The sequence below is a fragment of the Symphalangus syndactylus genome, chromosome 17 (assembly GCF_028878055.3).
Source record: "Symphalangus syndactylus isolate Jambi chromosome 17, NHGRI_mSymSyn1-v2.1_pri, whole genome shotgun sequence".
In the NCBI taxonomy this organism is placed as follows: Eukaryota; Metazoa; Chordata; class Mammalia; order Primates; family Hylobatidae; genus Symphalangus; species Symphalangus syndactylus.
The window spans coordinates 95,743,563-95,760,006 of record NC_072439.2 but is presented as its reverse complement, the minus strand read 5'-3'; the positions used below and the strand labels follow the sequence as shown (position 1 = coordinate 95,760,006).

At 43.7% G+C, this 16,444-nt stretch overlaps 1 long non-coding RNA gene across 1 annotated transcript in view; it reads left to right on the top strand.

The window, feature by feature from the left end:
* Window positions 1-7,745, top strand: part of LOC134733192 (uncharacterized) — a 40,739-nt gene extending 32,994 nt beyond the window's left edge. The window contains exons 2-3 of the long non-coding RNA XR_010116718.1: window positions 5,360-5,586; window positions 7,659-7,745. This is a non-coding gene — a long non-coding RNA (uncharacterized lncRNA). The remainder of the gene's footprint in view (window positions 1-5,359; window positions 5,587-7,658) is intronic.
* Window positions 7,746-16,444: the final 8,699 nt, after the last annotated feature.

Below are 16,444 nucleotides of genomic sequence, written 5' to 3'. Positions count from 1 at the left end.
GTGATCCACCCACCTTGGCCTCCCAAAGTGCCTGGATTACAGGCGTGAGCCGCTGTGCCCGGCCTCTGCATGCATTTTTAAGCTCAACGTTAGGCTTTAGGTAATATTTGAGTTTGGGGGTAGGTGAGAGGGAGGCTGGGGTGAGTGTATAGAATATGCAGGACTCTTTCTGGCATGTATCTGGGGGGTCTGATTTCATTTTTCTCTGCTACTTGGGGTTCGTTAGGGGAAAACAAAAACCACTGGCTCCCATGGGCAGAGCTGCAGAGGACTGAGCTTCAGGGCTGGGCACTAACACCACTCTTTTATGACACTACGATGCCACAGCTCCAGGTTAGGGGGCGAGGTCCCTCCTCCTTTCACCACGTAATAATAAGATCCTCAGGGACTTTGGGCAGGTACTAATGGCCCTTGGATCTATCCAAGACAGAAGCATCTGCATTCGGTGAAAACTGTGCTTCAGCTAGTTCTCTTACAGTGAGGTAGGTGCTACAGCCTGCCCAGTGTCAAACACATGCCATCTGAAATCCTGGCGATGACCCAAAAGAAGGGTGGGGATGGGGCCTGGGTACCTCCTCCACATCCTGCCTGTCACTAGCTTCTGTGCAGTAAAGGTTATGTTTGTTTGAGGTCATTGCCTTTTCTTTTCTTTCTCTCCCTTTTCTTTTTTATAAATCTCCGTTCTTGGCATCCTTCTCCCCCTTACCAGTACACTTTCTGTTCTCTGCGTTTCTTCTGGACAATGAGTGCCAAGCTTTTAATTGTTGTGCTTTTTCTCCAAGTGGCCACTCAAATCAGAAGGGACCTGTCTACTTGGTTATTCAATGAGTTTTTGTCCCTGAGGGCTATAAGGAGGTGAAAAGATTTGGAATTCTTTTTCTTTTTTTATGAAGAACTTTCTCTGTTCTTCGATGGCTAGTTCTTCAATGATCAAGCCCTGGGGGCGATTAACCTCTTGATATCTGTGAGTGTTTGAAACTTCCCGCATGTGCCTCAGCAACGGCCTCCCCTGGTGTGTGTTTTGAAATTCTGCAGGGTGGCCTCTCTCCTACAAAGTGGGACCTGTTCTATATGGACCTGAGAGAGGAAGGAAATGTCAGACAGGTGGAGTTATGAGAATTACACAGAGGAAACAGTCAAAATGTCACTCTATAACTAATTCAAGTGTAATAGAAATGTAATAATGTACGGTGAGCCATTCTGCATTTATGTACCGTCTTTCATCTGACCATGGAAAATATTCATCTTTTCAGGTCCCTGGTCTGCTTTATGCTCACAGTCTTGCCTATGTTTTGTTGTGTTTTGTTTTTCCTAGTCCCTAAGGCAAAGAAAGAGTAACTGACTTATTCAAGTTTGTACAATAGCTCCTCAGATTTGAGAGAAGCTGGTGTTGGTGTTATTTTCAGGCCCTTGGGACAGGAGAAAGGGTTGGAAAACAAAGATCACTTTTCTCTGGCCAAATGGAGTCACCCAATGAAGTACCTTCCTGATGGGCCAGCTACTTCAGGTGAGCACATCGATTTAGTTCAACAATATGAGGACAAAACAAAAAAACACCAATGTGAGCTGTGCTTTTCACGTGTTTCTGGTGAGAGGCAGGGTGTGGCATGGCCTTTCGCCCCCTGGATCTCTGACTGTCAGCTTAGGAATTTTTCTGGTTTATTTTGTGAATGCTGCTGGACACTTGCAGGACCTGTTTCAGGGGTCTAAGGCAGGTCCTTGAAGGTAATGGTGTCAGAGTTTGGGGATAACATGAAAATGCCAGCAACACTCAGGAAGACGGGTCGGGGTGTATTCCATTTGGTGATCCGTGTTCTTCCCAATCCCAATTCAACTTTGTTCATGGAATAAATGAAATGCTTCCGGAAGCTAAATTTCTATCACTTATGGATCTCACTTGATAAGGCTTATGGAGATCACTTGATCTCTCTGTGAATGCCTATTTATTTATAATTTACATCTAATCTATTTCCACAAGAGATGTTAGGAATCTTATAACAAATGTTGTAAGTGAAAACCAAAGATCAAAAACAACAGAAAAAGAGAAGGGAAAATGTACTTCAACTGGTAACGAATATAGCCACTCTGATTGAGTAGGGGCTTTAACCCTAAACCTACAGCAAAAGACCCATATGGAGGGAAAGCAAACCCACCAAGTTACGTCATGCATTTTTTCTGGTAGAAAGAAAGAGATGAGAAAACTTGTCTAGTACTGTATTGATTTCTGAAATAAATTTATATTAAAGACCTAAATACAAAGCACATGGAAAAAAACACAATGTATTTTTCGCAGCACTTTTGCAACAGATGTCACTGTGTGTGTGTGTGCGTGCGTGCGTGTGTGTGTGTGTGTGTAGGATGTGGGTGGGGGGCAATTGTGACATTTCATCACTCTCAGGAAGTCTCTTCTATCCTCCCTCTGCCTTTGAGGATAAGGGGGTTTAGGGTGGGTTGGGTGCAGGCAGGCAGGTGTCTTCATTACAGTGTTTGGTTGCAGGCAATAAAAACTGTGTCTGGCTAACTCAAGCAGAAGGGGAAGCCTTTCAGAGGATGGAGTAGGAGAACCATTGTTCTCCTACATGGTGTTAACCATGTTCACCTTGGTTAACACCCAGCATCCAGGCAGCAGGTCTTGGTGGACAGTCCCCTGCAGCTCTTCCTTCTGGTCTCACTCAGTCGAAGACAAAATCCCAGAAGAAGTCGAGGCAGCAAAGCTTAGGTCACATGGCAGCTCCTTGGATAGGGGATATTGAGGAACTGGGACTGCACACAATAAGGAGAGAGAAGTCCCCTAAAAGAGACTGGAATGGTGTTACGAAAAGAAGGACTTAGTTCCAGCAGGGTGCTCTAACTCCAGCCCAAGATGGTTTTGCTTAAAGAAATTCTGTGATTCAAAAGTAAAGCTGCTTTTCACAGTATTCTATTATCTGAGCTATCCTAGTGATATTTTCATGCTTAACTGACCTGATGATTGTCCAGTGATCGACCTGAGAGCTTGCAGAATATGCACGTTTTGTCATCAGGGAAGGGGCCCATTGGGCTGCTTTGTTCTTGGGCCTGCTGTGACAAATGACCACAAACAAGGTGGCTTAAAATAGCAGACATGCAGCTGGGGATGGTGGCTCATGTCTGTAATCCCAGCACTTTGGGAGGCTGAGGCAGGCGGATCAAGAGGTCAAGAGATCGAGGTCATCTGGCCAACACGGTGAAACCCTGTCTCTACTAAAAATACAAAAATTAGCTGGGTGTGGTGGTACACACCTGTGGTCGCAGCTACTTGGGAGGCTGAGGCAGGAGAATCGCTTGAACCAAGGAGTCGGAGGTTGCAGTGAGCTGAGATCACGCCACTGCACTCCAGCCTGGTGACACAGTGAAACTCCGTCTCAAAAAACAACAACAACAACAACAACAAACAAACAAACAAAAAAACACAGCAGACATGCACTCTTACGGTTCCAGAAGCCAGAAACCCAGATGTCCACAGCCCATACTCCCTCAGAAGGCTCGAGGGCAGAATCCTTCCCTCCCTCTTCCTAGCTGCCCCTGGAAACCAGCAATCCTTGGCTTGCCCCTGTACCTTTCCGGTTTCTGCCTCCCTTGTAAACACAGCTTCTTCCTTGTGTGTCTGTGACTTCACACAGCACTTCCTTCTCTGTGTGTTTTTCTTCTTTTCTAAGGACATTAGATTTAGGGCCCACTTCAATCCAGTATGACTTCATCTTAAAGTATATTTTAATTACATTTACAAATACCCTATTTCCAAATAAGTTCACATTGTAAGATTTTGGGTGGACATGCTGGTTGAATGATGCTATTCAACATACAGGCAGAGAATGGAGTTTGCTCTTCTAGTGGTTGAGGAAGTCAGGTTTAGATACAAAAAAAATGGGTCTGATCTGAAATCCATCAAGAAGGAAGGTTTCTTCACTGAAAGTTAACAGGGACTTCTTTTGGTCTGACTCAAAAAATTTTAAATGTGCTTGGATTTTAAAATTGGAAAAAAAGGATATTGTAAGATTCTTAGAGGCCAGGCATGGTGGCTCATGCCTGCAATCCCAGCCCTTTGGGAGGCTGAGGCAGGTGGAGCATTTGAGGTCAGGAGGTCAAGATGAGCCTGATCAACATGGTGAAACCCTGTCTCTACTAAAAATACAAAAATTAGCTGGGTGTGGTGGCACACACCTGGAATCCAGCTACTTGGGAGGCTGAGGCAGGAGAATTGCTTGAACCCGGGAGACGGAGGTTGCAGTGAGCCAAGATTGTGCCATTGCACTCCAGCCTGGGTGACCAGGGAAGACTCTGTCTCAAAAACAAACAAACAAACAAACAAACAATTCTTAGACTAGATCCCAAGTCATCAAGACAGTTTTTAGGGAGTCCAACATGGAGTCAGTTTAAGTTGCTTTGTCATGAGAGAAGGAACGATGTTTCTCTTTGCACGAGTTAATGCGTTGGAGCAGGATTGTCCTAGACCTTAAGTGCCCGATTTGTCTTAGTTGGTCGGCTGTCCCCTTGGCCTCAGGCCTATTTTTGTTTTTGTTCTGCCCCTTCTCACCTTCCTTTGCTCAAATTTAGAGCTGACCATCCCTTGAGTTACTTTAAGAGAAGAAAGGAAGGGGTCTGGTCTCTGTGATTCAGAAAAAGAACAGAAACTCAGAAACAAGGTGTGCGTGTCCCTCTCAGCTTTTCCTCTCACTCTGGGGTAAGTCACAGAGATGTGGTTCCCATGGCAACCCTGAGGCATGACCATGGAGACTTCGCTGGGTGTCAACTCAGCTCTTTTTTCTACTCTCATGTACCACAGCAGTCATATGGAGAAATGCAACTTGGCTTTTTATTTTTCTTGATGCAGGTCTGGCCTGTGGGATTAGGGCATGGGATTTTGAGCAGTGAGGGTGGGATGGTGGGACAAGGGCCAGATGATCAGCGTCAGTGAATGCCATGCTAAAGGTGGGCTTTACCTAGGAGGCCTCTTTCTCAAACTGTGGTGTCAGACCACCTACATGCGAATCCCTTGTGGATACATGTTGATAACGTAGATTTCTGAGCTCCACCCCAGACCTCCTAAACCGGAATTCAGGGAGTGGCTCATACATTTGCATTTTTTCAAGCACCCCAGGAAATTCTTGTGCGAACTAACATTTGAGAACTACTACTACAGGCAATGTGAGCTTGGCAGGTGGTAGCAGCCTTGTGTCTCAGCAAGAATGTTTAATATTGGAGGAGGTGAACAAAGCTAGGAGGCTGTTTAATAATCCAGCATTTTAACAAAACACTGAATATTATGCTCACTCTGTACCAAACACTATTTTAGTTGCCTTAGAAATACTAACTTATTTAATTCCCAAATGTACCCCAGGAATAAGTTCTATTATCTCCACCCTCTGGATGAGGAAACTGAAGCATAAACACTTGCTAAGATGAAAGGGGTAGTGACCCACTGGAGGAGGGACTTGAGGAAGAGGACACCAAGTGTGACCAAGAGAGTGTTGGAACCATGAACCAGAACCTGAAGTGGAAGGCATCCTGGTGCTTCTGTACCTGTGTTACCAGTATCTTCCCTTGTCTGCTGTGAGCTTTCTCAACGTAGGGATGCTGGAATCACTCACTCATACCTTCCAAAATGCAGCACATGGCAGACTGCACAAGCACCAGACTCAAAACTGGGGGGTCAAAGGTCCTAGAATCAGCTCTGTCAATAACTTGCTGTGTGGTAAGTTCTTGAGTATCACTTTCTCCATCAGTAATGTGAGGGTGTTGGATACGTGATGTTTCTCCCACTGTAAAATGGGCAAAAGGCCACAGGGTTGCACAACTCCAGGATGGGGGTGGATGAGCATCCACTTGGCTCTCCCAAAGATGATGTGAACAGCAGAACTTGGGCTTGTACAAGATGGGGTTATGGAAGAGGAGGACGGGCCGCAGGGGTACCTGCCAGAGACTGAATGAGTTAATATAGGTGAAGTGTTTAGACTATGCCTGGGACTTGCACGTGTTGGTTATTCTTGTTATTAGTATCTCTAGATTTCTTTCAGTTTGAACACCCAGTGTCAGAGATCCTTTGATTCCCTCCTCCCCCGAGACAGGAATAGTGGATTAGAACCTGAAGGATAAAAATAGTCTATAGGGAGACAATTTTCTCTCTTCGGCAGTTTGTTCTTCCTACTCAGTTACCTCTACTCAATTCCTTTGGCCCTGTTTCTTGCATCTTCTTCACTGGAAATTCCTACCTCCAGGTAAGTGAGGAAAGCACAGGCCTTGGTAGAGGCTGACATGCCCAGCACCGTTTCTGCTGGGCTGGCCCTGCCTCTGTGGATGGTTAAAGTCAAACGTGGACAATATGTTTTCTCCATGGAGGCTGCTTTGCCTAATGGTAAACACCATGGCTGGGGTATCTATGCAGTGTTGCGAGAAGCCTGGAGAAATGGAGATGGGTGTTCTCAAGCCACCTCTGTATAATGATTTTCTTTTTAAAAATCTAGACTAAAGAAAATATCTTCTGCTGTTCCTAAACAATATTAATCAGGCAAAGACACTTTGATCCATTTTTCTGAGCACACTTAAACCTGGAAATGTTGTCTTCTGAGAAATTTCAAGGAAATCAGTTTCTTATTTTGTATTCATTCAACCAATTTTAATTAAGTGTTTATTTACTACACATGGAGATATGTTAACATGTCAATGACCCTGTATACTATTTATATAGACCTGAGGTAAGACTGGTTTTGCAATCCTCTACAACACACTCACTTGGCTGCCTCAGTGAGCCTCGGTTTTCCAGTCTACCTAACAGGGATGTTCTGGGGATCAAACGTTTTATTAGACATCATGGAAATCACATGTAAGTGGGAGATGTCAGTACTAGGAACGTGCTGTTAGGGCAAAAGCCTTAGCTCTGTGGATAATCTCACAATTCTTCCTAGTTAATGACACGTTTAGGTGACTTCTCTCAGGACAGGCAACAAGAGAGAGCCTGTGTCATTGCAGTGAGAAAGCTGCCTTGGTCTGTCTTTTAGGCCCCTTGCTTTGCCACTAGACTTGCCTTAAAACCCTTTGGGGAGTGGGGACCCCTCCAACTTCCCATACAATTTTCCCAAGTCAATAATCCTCCAAGGCCATTGACTTCCAAAGTTTTTCACCAACTATGAATGCTCCCCCAATCATGTAAGAAAATATTCACTTCTGTATCAATGCATATTTTCTTATATGACACCATCATAAGACACCTGCTGGTCTGCAGGAAAACATCCTTCTTCCCACTCCCTCAGTGATGGACTCCTGCAAAGCTGGCCTGAAAGGAAAGAGCTGTGAGGGGAGGTAACCTAATATAACATTTCTCAGTAAACCTATTTGATTCCTGCTGGGCGTGGGCTTAAATAATTGGACCAGTCAGTGGAAGAATGGAGGGCTGAGGTAAGAAATCTTTCTTGGGCTATTTGCCAAGTCAGAGCTGAGAGGCATGAGGATGGTCAATGTCCTTCTTGGGTTGCTCTGCTCCTGAGCCACGTCCTTGGTTAGCCCATAAGGTCTTGAGTTTTGAAAGGCACCAGTGTGACAGGGCCCCATTCACAAGTCTCTAGGCCACTCTACGAGTTCCATAATGATCCCCAAAGGCACTGACTACTCTTGAGGACCTCATGGTATCTCTTTCCTTGCAGGCCCATCCTACTCATTCAGTAAGCCCTCAGACTTCAGACTGGAGCAGAACACAGGTAAATTTCCTGGGCCACTGTAGACCTGGCCACTCCCTACATCTGCACAGCCACACGTGGCTGCTGAGCACCAGGAATGTGGCTGTAAGCATGATATATTGGGATGTATTGAGATGTGCCATAAGCATGAAATAGTCACCAGTGCCTGAAGACATGGTGTGGCAATGGGAATGTAGAATAGCTCATTCACAGTTCTTAAATGCTGATTACATATTGAAATGATGATATTTTGAATATATTGAGTTAAAATATATTTTAAACTTAAGTCTACTTGTTTTTCAAACTTGTTTTTAACATGGTTATTAGAAAATTAAAAACTACTCAAGTGCCTCATATTATATTTCTATTGGTGAGTGCCAGTCTTGGTTCCAAGCTCACATTGGAAGAGTCTAAGAACCCAGGTGAAGAGGTTTGGTCAGAAGAGACAGACTTAGGCTTTCTTACTTCAACGGGACCATCGTTCACTTGCTGTGAGCTCAGGGCCTGTGATGATATCATGGACTCAATCATACTTCTCATTCGACTTGTTTTAAAAAACTCTGAAATCCTATGAATTGTTTGGATTTTAGCACCTTATTTTGAAAAGAATTCTTTCTGTTATGGGCTGAACTGTGTCTACCGAAAATTCATGTAAGGAAGCCTTAACCCACAGTGCCCCAAATATGATTATATTCGGAGATAAGGCCTTGAAAGCAGTGAAAAAGTGAAAAATGAGGCCATTTAAATGGGCCCTCATCCAATCTGACTGGTGTCCTTCCTTATCTTTTTTTTTTTTTTTTTTTCTGAGACAGAGTCTGGCTCTGTTGCCAGGCTGGAGTGCAGTGGCACGATCTTGGCTCACTGCCACCTCTGCCTCCCAGGTTCAAGCGACTCTCCTGCCTCAGCCTCCCCAGTAGCTGGGACTACAGGTGTGTCCTTCCTTATAAGAAGAAAATGGGCGCAAAAGGAGATACCACGAATGTCATAGGGGAGAACGATCATGTGAGGACACAGAAGAAGGCAGCTGGCCATCGCAAGTCAGGAGACGTCAGAGGAAATCAAACCTGCTGACACCTGGATCTTGGACTTCCAGCCTCCAGGACTGAGAGAAAATTAATTTTTGTTGTTTAAGCCACCCAGTCTGTGGCTTTTTGTTATGGCAATGCTAACAAACTAAACAACTATTTCATGGTAGAACTGGAGAAGCCTGGTGACAAAAGAATAATTTCTCCACGGCCAGAAATCTGGCTTCCTGGGTCCATCTGTCAGGACCAGAAAGACAGCTATGAACGTTTCTCGTGTTGCCTCTGCCTCAGATCAGTGTCTGTTTTCCAGTCCCATGTCCATATTTTATGCTCCTCTGTCTCCTCTTCTAGTAACAGTCTTTTTTGTTCTCTGACAAATGACGAAGTTTTAAGAAATGGCATCATCAGAGAACTGTGTTTTGAAGATTTGAGGGAAGGGCTGACCTCAGGATTTTATACTAGGTTTGTGTAAACACACAAGATTCTTTTTCTCTCTGTCCCAAATTTAATCATCGCACTCATTCAAATGAAATATGGAGTCATAAGTATTAAAATATACATGAGATTTTGAACATGTGTATTGAGAGAAAGAATTTTGTTTTCTAGAAAACTCATTTCTGCTGGACAGTGAGGGTCACCAATAGGTTGGAAGGGAGAGTGCTAAGCTAAATGTCCTCTAGGGTCTTTTTCTAGTTATAAGATGAACAAATCTATAATTCCTGGTTCGGAGTTTCACTCACCATCCATGGGAGCTATCTCAGCAATGGAGAGAGAGGATTCAGATCAGGTGCATCCCTGAGTGGTGAGCCTCAGCCACGGCTTCACCTCGACAGACATTTGCCCTCAAGAAACAGACTTAAGGTCAATCCCTTTGCCAAGAAGTCAAGAAACTGCCTTCTCAACGAGGCCAGTAAAATCGGCATAAAAGACCTCCAGAGACATCAAGTCTCCCTAGAGAGACTTTCGAAACTTTCTGAACATGGCATCTATGTGCTGGCCTGAACCCAGAATGTACTGAAGGGAGAAAAAACACAAAAGACGATGATAGACCCAAGGATTATCTTCCTGGCCTTCCCTAGAACAGCTGTCTGGCAAATGTTACACCACGTCTGAGATTATTTTAGAAACTTTGTCTTGAAGAAGAACAAGGAGAGAGAATACCAGACAGATTTGCCCTCATTTTTTGTCACAGAATAAGAATTTCAAGGACATTTTTACTTTCAGTGAGATCATCCCGGCAATGCTCTTTTCATTTTTTGAAACTTAAATCGTGTCACATCTAATAAATTTATAGCTGTGTGTGGTTACAGCAATGAGTTGGTACCAATGGCTATTTAGGTCTTCTCCTCCCTCTTCTTGTTTCTTTTCCTCATCGTCATAAGAATTAGACTATTCTAAAGATGTTTTAAACAAGAGAATTTCACCAAGTTTCACTAGAAACCTGTCCTAAATGAGATGCCTATCTAGTGGTAAAATGTCAAATGATATTTGCTTTCCTAAATTTCTTTTTAGGCCTCATTTTCTGCCCACATGTCATATCTTCTGTGTTCAATGAAACACATCATGCTAGAAATAGAGAAAACAAAATTACAGCAAGACAATGATCACAGGACAGTATCATAAAACTGAGTATAGGCCTGGGGTCTCTATCTGGGGGAATGAATGAAAGCTTGGCTTAGCGTGACCCCTCACCATGTTCTTGTTCATATCAGAATTCCAAGCGAAGGGGCCGCTTGTGAACATGCATCACTAATGTTAATGTAGCCTCTGAACTAGATGCTTGTCTCATAGCCGTCACCAGAAAATGCCACCTTAGTCATTCTATGTTTGTGTGTGTGTATGTGTCTGTGTGTGTGTGTGTGTGTGTGTGTGTGTGTGTTAGAGTGAAGGCCTCTGTGGAATGAGATGTCCTTTTCAAGAGGTAGCTCTGGCCTGAGAAGCTGAGAAGAGTATTCCATACTAGTCAGGGATGAGGTGGCGTGGGGTTGCAGGGTGAGATGTGAAGGGAGAAGGAACTATGGGATAGGGAAGGAATGTATCCAAAGACCTGAGTTCTAAATTGGATTCGATTTTCTTTTTCCTAGTGAATCAATGTAAAAATGTTGGGTTAGAATCCCGGGCTAGCCCATAGAAGCTTGTTGAAGCGTGATGTAGGGGATATATTCTGCATTTTTTTCTATTATTGTTTTCATTTTGTGTATGTGGAAGGCTGTGTGTGTGTGTGTGTGTTTGTGTGTGTGTGTGTGCACATGCATGCACATCCATGCTTGGTTACATTAGCTGGTGTATGTATTGGTTACATTATACAGTAATTATGAGGAGCTTTTGTGGCTAATTGGGAAATCTAATTATAATTTGTAACATTATTTCCAATCTCTAAATGATACTTTAAAAAAGAACTTTTGGGGACAGACGCAGTGGCTCACATATAATCCAGCACTTTGGGAGGCTGAGGAGGGCGGATCACGAGGTCAGGAGATCGAGACCATCCTGGCTGACACAGTGAAACCCCATCTCTACTAAAAATACAAAAAATTAGCCAGGCGTGGTGGCACACACCTGTGGTCCCAGTTACTCAGGAAGCTGACGCAGGAGAATCGCTTGAACCAGGGAGGCGGAGGTTACAGTGAGCCGAGATTGCGCCACTGCACTCCAGCCTGGGTGACAGAGCGAGACTCCATCTCAAAAAAACAAAAAAAGAAAAAAGAACTTTTGGAACACAGTGAGATTGTGTGTTGGAGACAGCCTGTTCTACTTGGAGAGGATGCAGGGTCCTTGCAGCTTCCTGTGGAATGCTGCGGAAATGCTCCAAGCATCCCTAGGACATGGCATTTCTTTGAGAAAGGAGAGTTGAAATACAGATCCAAGTTAGGCACAGCACACAGAGAGAACTTGATGTCTGCAGACTTTACTCGCCTTTCACAAAGGAAGTGGAGATGTGCTAACTGCCTGTCTCATCTGATTCACAATCTTCATTTTCTTTCTCTTCTGCCTTTCCCAGGTTATATTAAGTTTAATTATAAGTTCACTAGGTGTTACAGTTTTCCTAAGGTTTGTAAGAAAAACACACTTTCTGATCTCCCTGGGTGCATGAAGACAATGAAGAAGGGAGGGAAGGAGAGAGGCAGTGAGGGAGAGCGAGCCAGCTATTGGTAGACAGAAGAGTCATACGCTGTGTAACATTTCATTGGAAATTCATAATTTAGCAGAAAAGCAGTAGACAGCAAGGAGAATATAACAGGAAGGTATATTGCTCTGTGTGGTGGTAAGCTGGTGCTGATTTTGTTTATCTTACATTCTGGGTGATAGCACATTCATTTCTGGTTGTTCTCCCTTTTAAGGAAACCAGCATTGACATTACAGTCTTAGGTTTTGTATTTTTTTTTTTTTTTAAAAAAAGCACATTTATTAAAAGGTTCTTATGGATGGAAGCTATTTCAGAACACTTCAGTGATTTGTTTTTCAGAAAATTTTTTTCATTGAATGAGTCAGATGTAAAGGTAAAATGAAAGAGCTGCTGTTAACTAAAGGTTGACTGTAAACGACAATGAAGTCTCATAAATTTAAGCTGCTGGGGATGTAGGACTGATTTGCAGACATTCACTGCAAACAGGGCTTTCTAGAAGCACACCAAGCTGTCTCAATTGACAGCTTGTCCTTGGTTACTACCCTGTCCTTGAGGAAGGCAGCCTATTTCCTGGAAGAAGTGACAAAAATATATTTAATATCCCCCGCTTTCACTCGCGTCTGGGAATTTTCTTTAAGTTGTTTATTTTGAAATAATTACATGCTTACAGGAGAACTGCAGAAATAGGCAAAGAACTTTTTAACCTGAACCTAAACACTTGAGTGTGTAACTCCTGCAAACAAGGACATTCTCCTACATAATTATAGTGCAATCATCAAAATAAAGAAATTCACATCAAAACATTCTACCACCTAATCCTTAGATGCCATTTAAGTTTTGACAATTATTCAAATAATATTTCTTCTAGCAAAAGGACCCAAATCCTGGAACACCTATTGCATGTAATTGTCATGTCTCTTTAGCTTCCTTCAGTCAGAAGAGTTCCTCGATCTTTCCTTAACTTTCATAACTGTTGATTGGATGTGCCAATTATTTTGTAGAATGTCTCTCAGCTTGGGTTTGTCAAATGTTTTCTCCTGATGAGATCGAGAGGTGCATTTTTGACAAGATATTGACATCTGATCAGGTGGTGCATGATTTCTACTTGACCCATTATTGGTGATGTTCACTGTGGGTTTTCTTTGGTTTTGCTTTTTTTTTTTTTTTTTGAGACTGGGTCTCACTCTGTCACCTAGGCTACAGTGCAGTGGCGTGATCTCGGCTCCCTACAGCCTCGACCTCCCAGGCTCAGGTGATCCTCCCACCTCAGCCTCCCAAGTAGCTGGGGCTGCAGGTACATGCCACCGCACCTGGGTAACTTTTTGTATTTCTGTGGAGATGGGGCTTTGCCATATCACTCAGCCTGGTCTCAAACTCTTGGGCTCAAGTGCCCCACAAGTCTTGGCCTCCTAAAGTGCTGAAATTGCAGGTATGAGCCACCGCACCCAGCCAATGTTCACTTTGATTATTCAATTGAGGTGGTATTTGTCAGGACTATTCATTGTAAAATTACTCTTTTTCCCTTCATCGTTAATAAGAATTTGGCTGGAGGTACTCTGAAGGTATGAAATTTTCCCATTTCTTATTAAACATTCACCCACTAGTTCTAACAGCTACTGATGTTTCTTGGCTGAATGTCACTATGATGGTTGCTAAATGGTGATTCTGATTCCATTATGTCTACTTTTCCCAGTTGTCATGTTACTATAAAGAAAGCTTTCTCTTCTTTCTTTGTATTTGCTTGTATCAGTGTGGACTTACAGATTTCTATTTTACTCTAACGTTACAACTATTATCATTCTTATTTATTTTGATAAATAAATTGTCCCAGGTTTGACCAGCAGGTGCCCTTTCAAGCCAGTTTCTATGTCTTTTTGACATGCTCCCCGCATTCTTTGAGAGGCTGTGTGTCTTTGGAGTGGTAGTTCTGCCAAGCTCAACGAAAAGAGATCTCAGAGTCTAAAGACCTGGGTTGTGGTCTTCTTGGCTTCTTCCATTCCTAGTTGGGTATCACTGGGGGAGTAGTCCTTCTGTTCTAAGGTTTAAAATGGGGATAATCAGTCCCTACTACCATCTAAAGCAGTTGCTGTGGAATTCATCCCAAAGGGAGAGATTTTAAGACAGCCAGTTTCCCTTCCTAGAATCTTTCCAGAATTATTCTGTGCAGTGATATTGCATGATGGCCCAATCAGCTGATGAAGTGCCGCTTGAAACATCTGTCTGCCTGTCTCATTTGTGGCCTGTGAGAGTTATTTGTTTCAGTCAAATAAACATATGCTTAGCTTAAATGGCTTTTCCCTCTCCTAGGTATTTGATGCAATGCAGACTGGAATCCTCCCTCCAAGGGTGCCCTGGCCTGAGTGGCACAGAGATCAATGCAGCAGTCATTTCCTGGGCGGGGAAAGCCCATCCACTGTGGCCCTGGAATGATGCTGGTCTTATCTTCTATTCCTAGGAAGGCCCTATCTCAAGTGGCTCTGGTCCATGCAAACAGATGGAAACGGGTGTGGGGAAGCACAGGCCTCCTACCCATGTTAAGAGAGCTGCTCAGAGGCAGGAATCCAGAACCAGGAATGTCCCCAGTGGCTGCCCAAGGTACAAGTGGCAGGCAGTGGGGAGAATGGCATGTGAAGTCATTTGTAACCTGGCCCCAGCTTGGTTTCCAAGTCTCAGAGGAGATTATGGATATGGTAGTGCCTGGCTCGGTGCTTAAAATCCAGTCTCTTGCCATTTCCCTCACCTACACTCAGGCCCACAAGCCGAGATGTTTGCTGGACATTTCAGGCACTGCCACCCAGTTCTGTCTACCTTACCTGCTAACACCTGTTGACCATACTTCATGTGAAGGCTTCCCCAAATACTTCCCAATCAAAACACTAAAAGGCAAACCTGAAATTAATAAAAATGTTAATTAAATCTGTAAAACAGAAAGCATAATGCCAATCTTATTAATTATGAAATGCAGCATTCATATAAATTTCACTGCTTTTGAAAACAATCTATGGCTAGATTCTCCTGGGTTTGCATGATGATTACTGAAAACTGTAGAAAATATAAAATCAAGCAAGTTGTTTATAGGCAATTTCTTTCAGAAGCAAAAATTACAAAAGAACCATAAGATTTTTAAAGAGAAAAAATTACATTTGATATGAGATAAGCATGCATTTTAAGATGTTTAAAATGACATGGAGTGGGGTACCCAGACCAGGAGAGCTGAGGGCTTATGAAGGACCTAAGGGAGTGAGACCTGTTACGTAATAAGCCCCCATTCTGGTGACAGCACCACAGAGGTGGAAGAAGAGCCCTCCTGCACTGGGTGGTGACGTTGGTATCAGCCCCTAGTTTGTGACCCTGGACACATTTCTCTGCTCTCTAGGCCTCAGAGTCCTCAATAAAACAAAAACATATGCAAATACACAAAATTCCTTGCTCTCTTGTACCTCTAAAAACTCTCCCTGAAGAAGTTGAACTACCTGCTCTCTCTCTGTCCCGAAGACTCTAAAATTCTATACGTCGTCCCCTGAGCTTTGACTCCAGGAGCTGTTTATTTTGAGACTCACTTTCTGCACAGTCCATAATCATGGATTCAGCCTCTCTCGCTGCTGCTGTCTCCCCTGGAGAGGAAGTGGAGCAGTCAGGTTTTGTGAGCTGGCATTCTCCCTCCCTTTCACTGTAATTGCGGCCCTGCCCTGGGGACTGGATAGACAGAAAGGCAGGCTTTTTCCCCAGTCCATTAGTATACTGGTTTGTAGCTCTTGCCTTTAAGAAGTATATCAAAGAGAGGAACAAATGAAGATAACTTATTTTGCGAAAGTGAAATTATTAGTTTTATATGGTCACTGTAACAAATTACCACAAATTGGGTGGCTTAAAACAGCAGAATTTATTCTCTCACAGGTCTGGAGACCAGAAGTCTAAAATCAAGGTGTTAGCAAGGCTGCAGGCTCTCTTTCTCTCTCTTTTTTTTTGTTTTTTTTTTTTAAGACAGAGTTTCACCCTTGTTGCCCAGGCTGCAGTGCAATGGCACGATCTCGGTTCACTGGAACCTCAGCCTCCCGGGTTCAAGTGATTCTCCTGCCTCAGCCTCCCAAGCAGCTGGGATTACAGGCTTCCGCCACCACACCCGGCTAATTTTTGTATTTTAGTAGAGACAGGGTTTCTCCATGTTGGTTAGGCTGGTCTCAAACTCCCAACCTCAGGTGATCCACCTGCCTGGGCCTCCCACAGTGTTGGGATTACAGGCGTGAGCCATGGTGCCCGGCCTGCAGGCTGTCTTTAAAGGCTCTAGGGAAGATGCCTCCCTTGAGTCTGTAAGCTCCTGGTGGTCCTAGGGGTTCTTTGGTTTGTAGCTGCATCGCTTCCATCTCCTCTGTCTTCTCTTCATCTCTAGAAAGACACTTGTCCTTGGATCCAGGGCACATCCTGGTAATCCAAGATGATTTCATATGGAGAAACGTAATGATATCTGCAAGGTTCCTTTTCCAAATTAAGTCACATTCGTGATTTGAGGGGTTAAGATGTGGACATCTCTTTTCGGGGGGCATCATTCAACCTGCTACAGGGGGCATGACTGATGGGCTACTGGCTCTTAGCTGAGCTCT